This window comes from Agelaius phoeniceus, chromosome Z (assembly GCF_051311805.1).
Source record: "Agelaius phoeniceus isolate bAgePho1 chromosome Z, bAgePho1.hap1, whole genome shotgun sequence".
Classification (NCBI taxonomy): Eukaryota; Metazoa; Chordata; class Aves; order Passeriformes; family Icteridae; genus Agelaius; species Agelaius phoeniceus.
In genome coordinates this window covers 58,316,824-58,334,515 of record NC_135303.1, presented here as the reverse complement: position 1 = coordinate 58,334,515, position 17,692 = coordinate 58,316,824, and the positions used below count along the sequence as shown (strand labels likewise).

At 36.6% G+C, this 17,692-nt stretch overlaps 1 long non-coding RNA gene across 1 annotated transcript in view; it reads left to right on the top strand.

Annotated features, from left to right (window-relative positions):
* LOC143692197 (uncharacterized) overlaps nucleotides 1–15,848 on the top strand; it is a 248,540-nt gene extending 232,692 nt beyond the window's left edge. Inside the window, exons 7-10 of the long non-coding RNA XR_013180061.1 lie at nucleotides 515–581; nucleotides 7,525–7,668; nucleotides 13,173–13,283; nucleotides 15,432–15,848. This is a non-coding gene — a long non-coding RNA (uncharacterized LOC143692197). The remainder of the gene's footprint in view (nucleotides 1–514; nucleotides 582–7,524; nucleotides 7,669–13,172; nucleotides 13,284–15,431) is intronic.
* The last annotated feature ends 1,844 nt before the right edge of the window (nucleotides 15,849–17,692 follow it).

The window sequence follows — 17,692 nt, the reverse complement described above, 5'->3', positions numbered from 1 at the left end:
TTAAAAAAAGAAGTTCATTTCTTTCAGATGCAAACTAATGCACTTCACCATATAATTTTGTCCTCAAGAAAACCTAAATAACCATTTCATATTCAAAAACACCTATCTGAACAGATTCTTAGGATGTGCAGATCTTATACCGATATTCTTTTCACACTTTTGAACATGGAAATTCATAATTTCTTGAAGTGACCCATAAGCAGTTGCCTTCCAGTAGTACATACTGTATAAAGCCCCAAGTAGGAACACAGATCTGTAGAAAGTTGCACTTTGATAGCAGTCTCTATTTGACAGCAGTCTTAATTTTCAATGTCATTATTTTTCAATATTACTTTATTGTCAGGAAATTGGACACACCTTCTTGCCACACTTTTTTTTTTCCTCACAATTTGCGGTACAGTTATGTCCCATGCAGGCATTAGAATAATAAATAATATACAGAATTTCAGGGAATTTTTTAGTAAGTGTTATGATAATGGAAATAATTATTCTTAATCTCCTTTTTCATTTTCAGTGAACTTCCTTAGCATCTGCTTTTGTATCTGAACAGATCATCCCATGAAGCTGTCTATCTGTGGATGGTAAGGAGTGGATTTCAAAAAGAAAACTTTCAATATCCTATATGCTTATTGTTAAATACATCTTTTCTCTTTTAAGGTTTTCAAGGGTCTGAAGAAGTCCATGCTTTTTAAAAGTTTTAACTGTTTGATATTTGCAGCAGTATAATATATGGAAATAAATATTTTGATTTATACAATAAGCTAATCAACATAACTGAGCATTTTTTTCCATGGTCTCCCTGGTTCTTCTTGTATCTTAACATAAAAGAATGAGATCACATGTCCAGCAGGGAATTTATTATATACACTAGAGTGACATCTGTATCCCTGAATTCTACCAGTACAATTTTAGAAAGCTTTGTTCAAAGGAAAAATTAAAAGGAGGGAAAACAGCAATAATTCAGTCCTTTAGGAGATTTAGACTTGTCATTTAAATTATAAAATAACAGTGCTAATCAGGTTTGTGCTGTATTGGTCAGGAAATTAGAAAGTGAGAGGCAGGGCCCACCAAAAGTGTGGGAGGGATAGCCAGACTCTTCAACACCAAGATACGCTTTTATTAAATGAAGAAACAGACAGATGAGGAAAACCTTGCAGTGCCTAACAAAAGTTAAAGGCCAAGAGTTTCATTTGAAGTCAAAATAAAACTGTCCAGATCAGTTAAGGAAGTTTAAAAAGTAGCAGTAACTTATTTCCTTCCTGTACTCCTTAATTCCTCAATATAAGCTACAAATATGAGATATTTTACCCATCTGCTCTTTCAACTTTGACAATATACAAAAGACACATTATTACCACTTGAAAACAAATTTCAACCCTGAGTGAAATCTGGAGTCATTTTAAAAGGCATTTTGTCCAAATGAATCCCCTCAATCCAGCAGGCTTTGGAAATCCTATGTATTTATGTTTCGAGTCTATCCATGAAACACTCCTGTGCCACTTGGACTGTGAATGACCAACAGACTTTCCCTGACAATTTATGAATATGGATGTCCTTTCTCTCACTGGACTTGTACTCTTTCACTACTAGTTATGGTCCTATAATTATACACCTTATTGTAATTACAGTTTTAAAATAATAATTTAAAACTCTAATCAGATTTGCTTTCCCTTTTATGTTTGTGTCTCTTTATTAGGAGTATGTTAGAAGGGATCATGTCTTTATATTTCAATTTATATTCTTAAAAATAAATAATTTATCCCTTCAGAATTTCATAAAATATCAGAGGATGTCTTAATTCATGCTTCATCTCTTACTTGTGTTCTTGAGCTGAGAGCTCACAGGACATACACTATTATCTCTCTGTAAACTATGTATCTGAGGCCATAAACATATGAGTTAAAAGATGAGTTATTTTTCAAGTGTTCTGAAAAAAATACCTTCTTCCTTATGGTGTACTTACTAATAGTGTTTTCTGACTATAAGTTTCTTTTGAATAAACCAACTATTCATTTGTATATGCTTGACATTACTGTAAAGGTCATCAAATAGTAAACAGAAATGCATTGCCAGCTAACGCTTCTAAGCAAGTCTTTTAATATGCTTGTGTTGATACTGAAATAATTTCTCGGGAACCCTATTCTTCCTAACAAATAAATAGCATACTGATACTAGGAGTCCCTCGATTTTTCTTTTTGTTAGTTTTTTTATCTCTTTTTCCTGAAACAACCCAAAACATTAATTCTTCACTCTTCATCTCCATTCTTCTTATCCCATCAGCTGTGACTGCTGTACATGCTTAGCTTCAAGACTCCTTTTTTACTTTCAGGATTATGGTATTAGTAATAAAATGTAAAGACATACTTCTAATCTTTTTTTGCACAAAGTCAAGGCCTAGCAATATTGTAAAAAAGATAGGAAAAGACAGGAAAAACCCCTTCTTGAATCAATCCTCCTACACTCTTAAGTGCTTCTAGAACAAAAAGTTATGAGTACCTGAGTGTATACTTATATTGTGTTTCTTTCAAGAGAAATTTTGAATAGTTCATTAGACATTATACATATGTACAATGATCCATGTACAGAGAGATTAAGACAAACGAACTCAATTAATCTTCAGAGAAAATCTATTTCTTACTAGTAGAACTCAAACACAGTGAAAGCTGTCATCAAACTACCATTCTCTTATGGACTGTCTTTTAATGGGAAATATTCAAAATTCCGTCCATCAGTCACTATTAATGCATCTCAGATATTCATCAAACACTGTGTGGAAATATAAACAGAACTATTTATTACACCTTCCAATAAACAAAAAATACTAGACTTTTATCCCAAGGAATCATGAAGGGTGTTTCATCTCCCACTGTAGAGCTAGCTACAGTCTTTAGTTGATGAGAGTGCTGTTTTAATAGGCACTAAGCATTTCTTACAAAAAAACTGATTGGTTGATCAGTTAACCCAAATACATAATCTGGTTCATAAATATACACAAGGACTATGAAATATGTGTTATTAAGTGGGAAAAAAAACCTGCCTGAAATGAATGGAAATCCTAATTTTGTTTAACATTTTGATGTTGCCTCTGAATATCTTTAACATCATCTTGCTAGAAAAACAAAAGAAAGCCTATGTAAGAAAGGTTGAGTAATTTTTTCTTGATGTTTCTACTACTGCATTTGTTGATGTATCAGTAAATATTGAAAAAAAAAGCTTTCTGAATCTGTAAAAGCTTTCTGTATCAGTAAATACTGAAAAAAAAGCACTTTACTGAAAGTGCTTTTATATGCACTTTCCAGTTCAGACACTTGGAAAAAACCCCAGAATCCTTTGTATTGATGATGCTTTTGTTATTAAGTATGAGGTATCACTTGAGGACTTTTTTTTTCCTACTTTCTTCTTCCTTTTCTTTCTCTTCCTTCATTCTTTCCTGTACTACAGACCTTCTAGGTCCTATTGCAGATAGTCACAGAATCTTTTTAAAAATGTTTTACAACTTAAAGATTCTGATTCCTTTGTTCATTAGTAAGCTGCAATTTCCAGCTACTCACCACTAAAATCACTTAACTTTAAACTCAGGAGTAAGGGAAAATAAAGCTTTCTTTCTCTCTTTCCCTACTTCTTGTTATAGCTATGGTTATACTTTTGTTCTTGTACAAATATAACTTGAATGGTTTTTATTGCTTATCCTCAAATCCTTTGTGTCTGACCTAGGCTGAGGTGTTCAGAGGCTTAAAAAGTTCTTCACAAATGTACAGAAAAAATTAATTTAAATTGAAGCCGAAAAGTTTACAAACATTTCTCTAACAAATATTGTTTGGCAAAATGTTATCTATAATGATGGACTTAATTAAATTGAGATTTTCTCTTGTGTAAACCATACAAAAAATGGAGTATTAATTTCTTTTAGGTAAATTAGAGACTGAAATAAAGACTTGAGTCTTTAAAGAAGACTCCAGTAACTTTACCAGGTGTCTGCAAATAAAAATACTCCTGGAAGGTCATCAAATCCCAATAGAATTCCACCATGAGTTCTATATGTTAATGTGTATCAAGACAAGTAAATGACTCTCTGAACTAACATGGCCCTTCCCCTTTGTCTTTTGTTTGAGATCACTATTTCAGTGCTCTAAGCTACAGTCTCATATACTCAGTATATTACTTCCCTGTACTTCAAAGAAAGTGCTTTGGACTTTTTGGGACACTTTCTTAAAATGTGTTTACTTGTAGTAGAATAAACCCATTAAAATTTCCTGTGTTTTCACAGAGATGAAAAAATCCTGGCAGTACAGGGAGAAATTATCATTTTACCAGGAGTAAAGAACTCCTGGAAGTTGCTGAAAAGAGAAATGGTCTTAGATATTTTGCATATTTCATAAAGAAGTATTCAGAAAGTGGTTGGAATATGTTCAAATGAGATAGTCAGCTGGAATCTTTTGAAATGTGAGGCAAAGTGAAGAAAAAATGTCCCCACTTTGGCCTCTGATTAGAATAATTACTCATGCTGCAGATTGTCACATCTCAGAAGAACCTAACAAGTGCTAGGGTAAGCCTGTGCTTGAACTAAGGTTGGTTTATCTTTGCTTGTTTCATAGCTGGTAGATACTACTCAACCTGTTTTTAAATCCTTACAATGGCAGGGTGTGAACACACTTAGATAATTTTTTTTTCCATTCCAAAAATACTCCATTTAGAAGATACTCCTTACAAGGGCATAGTCCCTTAGCTTACTACTTTTTCCCTGTGTCAGTCGATTTAGATGATCAGTTGATCATCATCCTCTTTAAAAAAAAAAATTACGCAATTGAAGATCCTGACACTTCTTACACAATTTTTTTGCACGAGGTAATGACTCTGAATTTTCTCTTATTTTTTACATACACTGTTATAAAACCACTTATATTTGTCTATATTCTTTGGAGCATAACTCTGTATTAATCTGTGTGGCCTATATGTGTGATAAACATCATGACTGTCAGCAGAAGGAGAATAACTACCTCTTCCATCTTAGCACTTCTCTAATGAAAAATTGATTCCCAGTAGCCTGTCTTTTAACATCATCTTGTTGTCAATCTACATTCAGCCTTTACCACAGTGGAAAAAATGGCTACATTATTTCTGCAGTACTGCTTTTAAGCGGTTACTTTTCAAGTGGAATTTTTTTCTTCCTAAATCTAATGCATTATTCTTATCTCTTTTGAATTTTGTTTCTATTATTTTACTTTATTTATCAAAATCAATTGATTTCACTTTTAGTTCTGTACTATAAAGGACCTGCTGTCTCACAGTCCTGAATGTCATATGTAAACTTTCACTGATTTATAATTACTCAATCAATCATATGTTTAGCTTAAATTGAAAAATAATACTGAGGAAAGTACTAAATAAAATAAAATCCTTACCCAATCATGTTTGAAACCAAGCAACAATCTTCTGAGATTTTAACCAGCTGTGACCTCTCTTAAAGTAGTAATATCTAAGCCACAGATGCTTAGTTTGCCTATAAAAGATGTGGTGCATTCAAAAATTAAATAGAGACAGGCAACAGCATTTCTGCTGACTAGTCCTTATCCACAAAGCCAATACACAGAAGGAAAGGAAAATGAAATTGGTTTGACACCATTTGTTCTTCACAAATTATTGCTGACCATACCTTATCACCTGATTATCCTCCAAGAACTTACAAATTGATCAATAATTTGTTTCATTACTTCCCAGTATTGAAGTCAGGCTAAACAGTTTACAGCTCCCTAGGTATTGCTTCTCCCTTTTTTTTAATGATAGGAACTGCATTTGACCTTCCCTGCTCTTCTGAGGCCTCAACACGATCCACAGTTTTCTAGAGATATTTGGTAATGGTTCATAGATTGGTTCAGGTAGCCATTTAACATTCAGAGGCAAATTTCCCAAAACCCTGAGAATTGCAATATATATAACTTATTTAAATATTATTTAGTCCAAGCTTCTATTATTCTTGTGTTTCCATACTCTTGAAATTAGTTGAGGTATGCATGTGATTTCACTTAACAGAAGTGAAATCAGAAGTGAAATTAGAAGACAAAAGATATGTTGTTCTTTTCAACAGTAACATTTATTTGTCCATATATCTATGAAGCAGAACCTAAAGACCAGCTGATAATTAGAGTTATGTTTTCCCTTATCTTTTTTTTATACCTTTTATCTATTTGCAGCTTTTGAAATAAAAATATCAGTTTGTTTCCATAAGCAGCAAATGTCTGACAGGTGTTTATAAATAGTTAAGTACTGAAAACTGAGCCAGTGATAAGAACATAATTCAAAAGCTGCTCAACAGCAAAAAATGTGTATACTATTAATATTATGAAGTTTCGGTATAAATTTAAAATTACATTTTAAACTGCTTATTTTTTAATTTTCTTGTTTCTATTCAACTTAAATGAATCTCTACTTCAGGCATCCCTTTTGTATAGAAATTTAATTGTACAAGAAAAAATTTTCAATTTCAATATTATACGATTTGTATCTAAAACACTTAATTTTTGTTTTTGAACAGGGTACCTTGTCTCATTAATAGAAAAAATGCTACTTACTTTTGTGTCATTAAATTGGTTGATAACATTTTGATACTATTAGGAAAATAATTTGCTTTCGTTTCACATTTTAAGTGTGAGTGCCCCAATATTTAATACTAAAAATTCTGGATTTCATACTTGGAAGAAATGTTCAATTTGAGACATTGGCCTTTCATATCTATGAAGCAGAACCTAAAAACCTAGAAAAGATTTCTGAGCATTGGCACATGTAGTACTGACTCTAGTTTTAAAGTCTGCTGGAATGTATTTGTCTTAGAAAATAAGTGGCATTCATGCAAAGGGAAACTCAATCTGTTGAACCATAGCTTGCACCCCACAAGGCTGTTTATAATGCAGTAAGAACAGCTTTACTGCACTACTTCTTATGAACAATGTTAGATATTTTTGCATAATGTCAGAACATGCTCACTAGTTAATTAGGCACAGATAGAGCTATCACACTCTCATGTAATCTCTCCCCAGAAAAGGAGGCCCCCTCAATTCTCTGCATCACTCAAGAAAAGTAAGTGAAACTAGAAGAGGAACAAAGTGGTGTAAAAGGTCCTCAGCTGGCCCAGTACAGTCTGACAACATAATCCATTGAAGGTTCTTGACATATGTTTCATATGTTGAACTAAGTCACTGTTATGAAGCCAGCATTAAGCACTGAAATATCTAAGAAAAAAAAAAATCCATAAAAATGACCACTTTTAGGCAAATCTTAATTTATTTTATAATCACTCTTCCACTGTATCACCTTTCTACTTATATTATTGTATCACTTTTCCACTTATATTATTGCTTAGGTAGATTGTTTTATGCTGTTTACTGCCTTAGAGAGACCTAAAATTACTTTGCATGAACATAAATACTGGCAAAGCATTAATAGATGAGTCCATTTAATTTCTCACATTTACATCCACATATATGAAAGCAATAATTTTCTTCTCATGTCCATAAATTTTTGATACAGATTGACAATCCTGGTTGCTCTTACCCAGCTACTACCAAAAATCACAGAACTGTTAGGGTTGGAAAGGACCTCTGGAGATCATCCAGTCCAACCCTCATGCCAAGGCAGGATCACCTGGAGGAAGTTACACAGGAACGTGTCCAGGTGGGTTTTCAATGTCTCCAGACAGGGAGAGTCCATGACCTCACCCAGCAGCCTGTGCCAGTCCTCTGCCACCCTCCATGTAAAGAAATTCTTCCTCATGTTGAGGTGGAACTCCTTATGCTTTATTTTATGGCCATTGCTCCTTGTCCTGTCACTGGGCACCCCTGAAAAGAGTCTGGCACCATCCTCCTGACACCCACCTTTGAGATATTTCTGTGTATTGGTGAGATCCCCTCTCAGTCTTCTCTTCTCCAGACCAAACATTCCCAGTTCCCAGAGTCTCTCCTCATGAGAGAGGAGCTCCAGACCCCTGATCATCCTTGTGGCTCTCCACTGGACCCTCTCCAGTAGCTCCTTGTCTCCCTTGTGCTGAGGAGCCCAGAACTGGACACAGCACTCCAGGAATGGCCTCACCAGGGCTGAGTAGAGGGGGAGGATCACCTCCCTGACCTGCTGGCCACACTCTTGCCAGTGCACCCCAGGATGACATTGGCCCTCCTGGCCACAGGGGCACTCATGGACAGCTTGTGATGCACCAGGAGTCCCAGGTCCTTTTCCACAGAGCTCCTCTGTAGGAGGTCAGCCCCAGCCTGTGCTGGCACTTGGGGCTGTTCCTCCCCTTGCTGAACCTCATCAGGTTTCTGTCTACCCAACTCTACAGCCTTTCAAGGTCCCACTGAATGGCAGCACTACCTTCAGGTGATGTTACGGCTAAAAACATTCTTGTAGTGAAATTCTATGCTGTGAGATAAAACAGATCTTAATGTACTTTCTCACAAGAGGTGGTCAGACCCTCACGGACCTGGAGCTCTCATGAAATTCTAGCAGAAATTTTTAGTATATACATTGCCTTCTGACATCAAAAATTGTTTTCTTCTATTTTAGTTCTTTGCAGCCTTACATTTAAAACATCTATATCTTACAAGATATTGAAAACTCTTCTAAATATCCTTTCTGTCATTCTAACAGGGTAATAAAATTCTCTTAAATAAATTTAGAGAAAGTTTACTTACATAAATGTGAATATTTTTTTTCAGTCAGTTCTTTAAAAGTAATATTTTAAGTAATATCTGTTATTATTTACTGTAATGATATAAATATCACAGAGCTGAAGAGTTTGAAGTTTTGAACTGTTATGCTTTGGTTTGGTCTAGAGAGTGACCTTTTTTCAAAGGGGACATAAATATTTTTAGGAAGGAACATTGTTCTGTTTTCTGAATTTCCTGAGTCTGTAGTGAGCTGACCCTGGCTGGATGCCAGGCATTCACCAAAGCCTTTCTATCACTCCCCTCTGCAGCTGTACAGGGGAGAGAAAATATAATGAAGGATTCATGAGTTAAGATAAAGACCAGATGAGATCAGTCATCAAATGCTGTCATGGGCAAAAAAATATAAAGATACTAATTGAATTTGTTAATAAGAAAATCAGAGCAAGATAATAAATAAAAATAGACCTTCAAAGCACCTGCCTCTCTTCCAGCTCTACCTCCTCTAAGTCAACAGCACAGAGACACAGGGAATAGGGGTTATGGTCAGTTCATCACATATTTTTGCTCCCATTGCTTGGGGAGGGGAGCCCATCCCCTGCTCCAGTGTAGGGCCCTTCCCATGGGACACAGTTCCCCATGAACTTCTCCAGTGTGAGTCCATCCCATGGACAACAGTGTTGCCCAGACTGCTGCAGAGGGTTACTCTTTTGCAGGGCACAGTCCTTCAAGGACAAGCTGCTGTAGCGAGGACTCCTCTCGCCGTATGCTTCCCATGGGGTCACAGCCTCCTTTCAGGCATCCCCCTGCTCAGAGCTGTGGGTCTCCTCCATGGCTGCAGGTGGATCTCTGCATCTCCATGGGCTGCAGGGGCACAGCTGCCCCACCATGGGCTGCACCACAGCCTGCGGGAGAATCTCAGCTCCAGGACTCTCCTTCTCACTGACCTTGGTGTCTGCAGGGCTGCTTCTCTCACATATTCTGACTTTCTCTTCTCTGGCCTCAATTACAACTGTGCAGCATTTTGTTTTTGTCTTCTACTTGAATATGTTATCAAAGAAGCCCAGCCCTGACCACTGGCATATCTGTGTATGAGGCTGCCAGAGATTAGCTCTGGCAGACATAGAGGAACCTTCTAGTGGCTTCTTAAAGAAGCCACCCCTGCAGCCCCTCCTGCTACCAAAGCTGGACTATACAAATCCCATATAGAGTCAAGTATCTAGATGAAAGCCCTTAAAAAGCCTATCGAAAGTTTTCTCTAGAAAAGTTTTTGTGTTTTTTTTTTCTGTTGGTTAGTTGTCATTCTATTTACTACTACTGATTAAAACTGAAACCAGATTTGATTCAGTTCCCATATAAAGTACTACTCAAAAGTTATGGAGTTAAATGTACTGATTTCATTTACACACAGTTTCCCTTCTTCTGGTCTTTTCTTTCCAATATTTTAGCCACAGAAAAACTCATAACTAGCCTTCCTTAATTTGTTGCTTCCTGCCTTCCTGCCTGCCTGTTTCCTGCCTGCCTTCCTGCTTTCTTTCTTCTCCAAGTAGCTTTTGAAAAGAATATAAGTCTACTTTGACTTTTTTTTTCTAAAATGCATTGTAGTATGAGTATAGACTCAATATATCATATCATTACTATCTTAAATCATAATTATCTTAAATAATTCCTCCTACTGCTTTGAGTTAATTAAAGAAAAAGCTGTGGTTTTGCAGGTTGCTTTAATGCAACAGCAGCCCTAAAAGTAAACAAACCTAGAAAACTGAGCCAAGAAGGAAGTGGACAGTGTAGTACATATTTAACTGAGACCTGTTCATCAGAGCCCTTAGAATCTGGGGTTGCTCTTGGTGATTTCTGGACTCTATTTATTACTCCTGTGTAAGAAATATTTTTGAGATAACTACATCTAAAAAGATAAAGCAACTTTTATACAAGAAACAAAAAAACATGAAAAAAACCAACCTGGATATAAGAGAACCTGGGAATAAATAAGATTCCATTATTGACTTTAGAAATGTATGGTGTAGATGAGATTGCCTGGTAAACTTCAGTTCAGCACTGTAATATTCATTAAATCCCATGAAAATTACTAAATGTAACATTGTGTTGTGACACGTGTGCCGGGTTAACTTCCAGCTAGCCCCTTCCTGGACTGTGCCTAGCGTGGCTGGCCCTTGCCTGGATTGGCTGAGGGGGCAGCATGGCAGGGCTGCTACAAAGCTGTGAGGCTGCTCCCCAAAGCACTGGGTGTATCTGCACCGAGGACCCAGATGAGTGACAGGGAGGGGTCTTCTGTGTGGTTTCTCAAGGAGTTTTAATCCAGGAGAAGGGTCAAGGACAGAAGAAAAACATCAAAAGTGTGCACTAACTTAAATACAGGGAGAGTACAAGGGAAGGTTACAAATTTTGTCCAATCGCAAGGAACCTGGAGAGGAGCATCATGCAGGGAATACAAAGCTCAAACCTATGAAACAGGCTATTACATCACACTGAAACACAAACCAGCAGGGAATAACAGGGGAGGAGAACAGTTTGAATTAACTAATTGGGCCTCAGGGGATACAAGACTGGCATGGAGGGTTCCAGAAGTAAAGGTGGGGTTACAATGGGGACAAGGGCAGGGTTACAGTGATAGACATGGAAGGGTCTGGAGTAAAGGGCAGGTCTGTGGGGAGATGGACAAGAGAGGTGGGAGGATACAACTTGGGGCCAAACCATTTTGGCATGGGGGTAACAGAACAATCCATTAAAAATTTGCAAAAGAAAAGCACCCCACCACAGTGTTGTACACAAGTTTTCTGTAGGTATTTTAGAGCTACCCATGCTGTCTTCTTTGTAGGAACTAATGTAGCAAGTCACAGGGACAGTTACGACCAAAGACACTCACCATCATATAGCTGCAGCATACGTGCAAATCAGAAATGTTTTTGTGCCTTCTAAAAGTGCGTGTGGAAGAAAGTTATACAATTCTGTCAATCAGATGGGGACAAAATTCATTTGGGATAGTTAATTATACAGAAAAAATTGCATCTATTTAATTTGTCTTGTGAAAGAATAGTAAACAAATATTTAAAACAGGAAGAATTCCAATCATTACTACTATGGGAAATAACAGCTAGTTGTCCTGATTATAAAAGGACAATTTACATCAGGCATTTAAAAATATAATAAATATATAGAGAGCATATAAATTATATATGAGATTCCAAATTTAAATATTCATACTGGAATATACTTGGGTAGAATCTTAGCCAACCTGACTATGGTGCCTGTTCTGCTCTGTTTACAGGCATTTTTTCCTTAATGAATTGTCAAAGCATGCAACAGAAAAATCCAGAACTCAAGATAATGTTTAGAGTAAAATATATTCCATTCATAGACAGTCATTGTAGTTTTTATATTTTATTGAGTTTACTTGCTGATTTTGGCAGCAGGAAACGACTGCAGGAGATGCTTCTGTGAGTAGACACCAGCAGCTGCCCCCAGGCTACACAGAGCTGCCAGCCAGCACTAAGGCTGTCCCACTGTTGGCCAAAAATGAACCTCTCAGTGAGGTTTGTAGTCACTCTGTGATAATATATTTAAGAAAGAATAAAAAATCAGCTGTGAAACAGCAGTTGGGAGAAAAGAGTGAAAATATGTCAGAGAAATGGCCCTCTAGACACCAAGGTCAGTGGAAAAAGAGGGGAAGGAGGTGCTCTAGGCACCACAGTAGAAATTCTTCTGGAGTACATGGAAGTACCTGCTACAGCACAGTATGTCCTGAAGAAAACTGGAGCGTGGGGGAGCCCATGCAGGGACAGGTGCCTGACCAGAGCTGCAGCCCATGGAGGGGAGCACCTCTTGATTCAGGGATACTGTGAGGAGTAATGATGTTATGGGGGATTGATATGGAAGCAGTGTGTTCCTGAAGACTGCACCCTATGAAAAGAATCCATGCTGAAGCAGTTCTTGAAGAACTGTAGTTCCCAAAAAAGACCCACATCGGAAAATTTTATGAAGAGCTTTCGCCCCTGGGAGGGACTTGGGGCTCAAGCAGAGAAAGAGAGTCAGAAGGAAAAAAGGACAGAGATGAAGGGCTATGAACTGATACCAACACCAGTTTCCCAACCTTCTGGGACGCTCAAGTAGGGAGCGAAGGGTAGAAGAGTTAGAAGTGAAACTGAGCCTGTGAGAAGGGAGGAGTTGGGGAAAGATGTTTTTACTTCTGTTCTTATTTCTCACCTTCCTCCTCTACTACAGTAAATTTGTGATAAATTAAATTCATTTCCTCTAGCCAAAGCTGTTTTGCTCATGACCCTGAGATTAGCTCAGTTGGTAAGCGCATGGTGCTAACATCACCAGGGTTGCTAGTTCAATCACCATATGGGCCATTCACTTATGATTTGGTCTTGGTTATCCTTGTGGGTCTTTTCCAACTTAGAATATTCTGTGATTTTGTGTAATCATGAGTTGTGTTCTTTTCTTATCTCTACTCATGATCTTTTAATTGTGTTTTCTCCCACTGTCCTTTGGAAGAGGTGAATGGTTTGTTGGGCATCTGGTGTCTAGTGAAGATTAACCCACGACACAGACACAAACTGACTTTCACGTCTTCTTCGGTGCTTATGACAGACTTGGAGCCCTGTTGTAAGTGCAGCACTATGAATTCCGGAGTTCTGGAAACACATATTTCAAAATTCACCTCGGATTCGAGCTCTGTACTTTTAACTGTGAAACAAACTGTAAAAATTTCATCCCATCTGCTCTCTCTTTCCTTTTCAAGTGATACTCATGTTGGTCAAGCAAAAAAGTGTTGTGGTAGGTCCATCTTATTATATTATAAATACTCTCCAACATTTGTTAAAGGTGTATATTGTACCCAAAATTATCTCTGAAGTAAGTGAAAAAGAAAAGGGAGAAGACAGATGGCACAGATTGTAGAAGGAAAGCTGAGAAATCATACATATATTCTACAATTTAGTGGAAAACACAATGCAAAATTCTTGCCTGAAATTTGTAGTGAAATAAAATAGTAGGATATGAGAGAGGGCAAAGACAGCTCGTGGAGTGCAATGCAATAAATCATCATTTGCTGATCCAATAGAAGTACATGGGAGCAATTACACTTTGGCAGCTATTTTATTTTTCCCTTATGGAGTTTCAGACTTGTACACTAAGATAGCTTTCATGTGATTAAAACTTGCACCATGTTTAATTTCCTTCAAAAGAACAATCACTTTAAAAGGGAGAGAGAGGGAGTGAAAGAGACCCACAAGAGAGTGAAATAATGCTGGGGGTGGAAAAGGGGCAGTAATTTTGCCCAGATAATGTTGTCATACTTTGTAAAGCCTTTAATGCTGGAATTTATTTATTAATGATGCATGGGTTATTACCCACCATCTGTCTTGTGTTAGCAGTGGGCTGTTTCAGATTATGGTAATGTGTTTCTGATTTGAGTCGTGTTGAAAGCCAGAACAAGGCATCTCATGTGCAGTCCTCTTTGAGGCCTGCTGTTTTCAATTCCTCTTCACAGAATGGGCTTTTATTTGATTTGTTATGGGGATTTTTTCTTCTGTTGCCAAAACAGCTGCAAGCCTGGAAGGGAATGAGACACAAGGCCACAGCAAACTTGTTAGCTCATAAGAGAAACAGAATGTTCCAAGAACATAAAGGGGAGCTGAGGGAAAAGGGAGAGAGAAAAAAAGATGAGGGGAAGAGAGATGGTAGGAAGGGACAGAAGAAAAGCGGTAAGTGAAAGGATAAAGAGTTCTAATGATTTTTAGTTGGTTTTTCATATCAAGATCACATCAAAAAATATTTTCTGTTCTAAGGGTCATGCAGCAAACTGTTTCATGTTAATATCTTAGTTAACACAGAACGTCTTTATTTCTTTTTTCTCCTGTTTTTCAAAGACTTCAACTGCTTTTATGCTAGTGCAAAGCAGGAAATAAAACATTTACCCCAAATGAGCTTGTATCAAAAAGCTAAAAAATTCCAAAGCTAAAAAATCCAAAGCTAAAACCCTGGTCTGTTCATGTTTCTCATGTGGCATGCAGTGTGCCCATGGTAAAGAGACATAAAGACAAGGAGGAAAAACCAGCAGCTTCCTTGCTGAGAATCCTCATATTTAGGTCTCTGTCAGTCAGAATGTTGAGCTGTATTTTTGAAATTAAGTAAGCAAGTAGACAATTTCTCTCCATAAAAGTTGATTCTTCTTCACAACACCTGCACTATAGATTTCTGATCCCAGGTGCATTTGTGATACATTTTTAATTTAGGGAACATTTTTGGAAAATAGCATGTGTTGTATAAATAAACATGTTTAAGTTAAACCTTATGAAATATTTCACAGGAGTCTGTTGTTAAGGAAAGTTGTACATTCCACATGCCAAAATGAAATTCTTTTATGTTACATATTAGAGCAATATGCCATCTCATTTTTGGACCACAGCATATGCTTGTTTCACATGCTATCATACACAGAGCAGCACTTAATTTCTATGTAGAAAGTATCTTTGTTTACTGATGGAGAAACTAGATAAACATTTCTTATTCTTTCCATCAGACTGATGCTCTCACCAGCAGTCTTTTTTCTGTCAATTTTGACCATACATACTTCCATTAAAATTCAGTAATGGTTTCAATTTTTTTCATGTAAATAATAGGAAAAAAAAAAACAGTTTGGGTTTTGTTGTTGTTGTTTGGTTGAGGCTTTCTTGCTTGCTTACTTGGTTGGTTGGTTAGTTGGTTGAATGGGTTTGAGGCAGGGGTTGATTGTTCTTATGTTTGTTTCAGGATTTTGGGGGATTTTTGGTGCGGATGGACGGACAGACAGACTACACTGCTACAGACAGATTGTACACTGTTAAGAAAGTGTGTAGGAAACTTCTATGCAGTGGAATTTCTGGCCTAAACCCAGTACTTTCATATTTTTTGCAAAGTATGCTGAATTTGTTAAAGTCACAATGCCACTCACAGCCACTTACTCAACTCTGGCTAAATTACTGCAAATCAATTTCTGGTCTGTACCAGAAAGTTCAGTTCTGTAGTCCAATTGAAGTGGGAGCTGGGTGTCAAAGTCTGCCACAAGCAGCTCAGAAAGTCTCCAGAAAACTATCTACAAAGTAGGCATTTTGCACTTAATTATTTTCTTTAGAGTTGTTCAAAATAAATTGACAATGAAGAGCTTTTTTTTTTTTCTTTTTTTTTTTTCTTCAGCAGCCCTCCTTCCCCTTGATTTTTAGGAAGTAAGATCTATGAAATGGTATCTTAAAATGAAAATTAAATATTATATTAAAATGAAATTATCTATGAAATGGTATCTTAAAATGAAAGGCCGTCTTAAAGATGATTTTGGGTTGAGTTTCTGTGTTATTTCTTAGTGCAATGAATTAGGTTGAAATACTACTCTTTAAAAGTCCTTTTAGAATACACAATTATGTGATTGGACTTCCTTTTTTTGGCAGAGCTCAACAGCTAGTAACAACTGCTAAACTCTTGCTAACACTTCAGTAGAAACCTCTGTTTCTGAAAACAAACATAATGGTGTCACAGTGACTGACATTTCCAACTTAAATTGGCTATGAATGATCTAATCTGTTTTATCAGGCCTCTTTTATTTTAAAAATAGGAAAATAAATGTATTCATTGGGGGGAAAAATTGAGTGAATATTTTCTATATTGAGAATACAAAAGAAGGCAAATGTGGCTCTAAAGGGAAATTTAAATCTGAAGAGAATATTTGCCTTTTAGATGACTTTTTGGAATAGATAGGAACTTAGATACCTCAAAAAACCCTCAAACCCTCCACCTTACTTGTGTGTGAGGAAAAAAAAAATCAAAAAAGCACAGACAATGGTGACAAAGCACACAGAAAGACACAAATTGAATAATCCAAAATTGAAATCTATAAAGAGCATTGTAAATTACAATCTCTTTCTACACCACAAACACTTTAACTGCATTTGATCACAGCACATATGTATTCTGATAATAGTCTATCCTTTGGAGTGAGATAATCCAATTCAATTTTTCTTGTGCAGTTCAAGTAAATATGAAAAAGAAGCCAAATGTGCCTATGTACATCTCAATAATTTCATATGTTCCCTCACACTTCTTTAATGTGTACGAAGAATATTACTTAAGTGTTTATTTTCATGTGTATTCTTACTACATGGGGCTTCAGAGAAATTGATATACGTGAGTTCTGCTGACAGACAACAGTTATTATCTGTTAGGAATTAAAGAAGATTAGAGGACAAATACTTTAAAGCAAACGCCTGTTTTGTACCAACATTGCTAAACATGGTCTTTCACCTGTTACTAATTTTCTTCATAGTATCAAAGGTTTTTGCTTGTTTGAACACAAGGGGAAACCAGCTATACCAAGTTGTTTACACAGAGCAAACAAGGGCACAAACAGAGAAGGATGTGCATGTTAATTAGGTATGGGCTTCAGTAAGATAAAAACTCAACATGCTCTCTGGAGTTGTTTCTCCACTGCCTGTCTCAAAGCTCAGAGAATCCCACTAATGGTTTTATATGATTATTTAGTGGATGAACTAGATATGTTCTTTTTGATTTTATTCTCATAATACAATCTTCTTTTCATCACTGTGTTGCTTGCAAACACCCTTAAACACTTTATTGCTTTTTGAAAGTTTCCAATGGGATTAAAAATGAAGCACATATGATGGTTGCTAACTTAATCAATGCTCCAGGCTTAAGAGCAGCCCTCTGCAATTCATACATGTCTAGCAATACATGAGATCAAAACACAATCTAATTTAAAAATGGTAGTTCTAACAGTAGCCAAGAGTAAATTTTCAAGAAAAGACTTCATGAACAAAAAAAGGATGTCATGAATCCTGTCACTGGTTTGTTTTCTGACAATCTGAACTGTTAATCTTTCTGAGATAATGGTTATTTAGAAATATTTGGATAAATAGCCTTCATGTGGAAGTTTTATTCCATGGCTTACCTGCTGATTACTTGAATTATTTGTGTTTCTGATCTGAGGAAATCTTGTGCTCTTCAGTTCCACAATGTGCCATAGA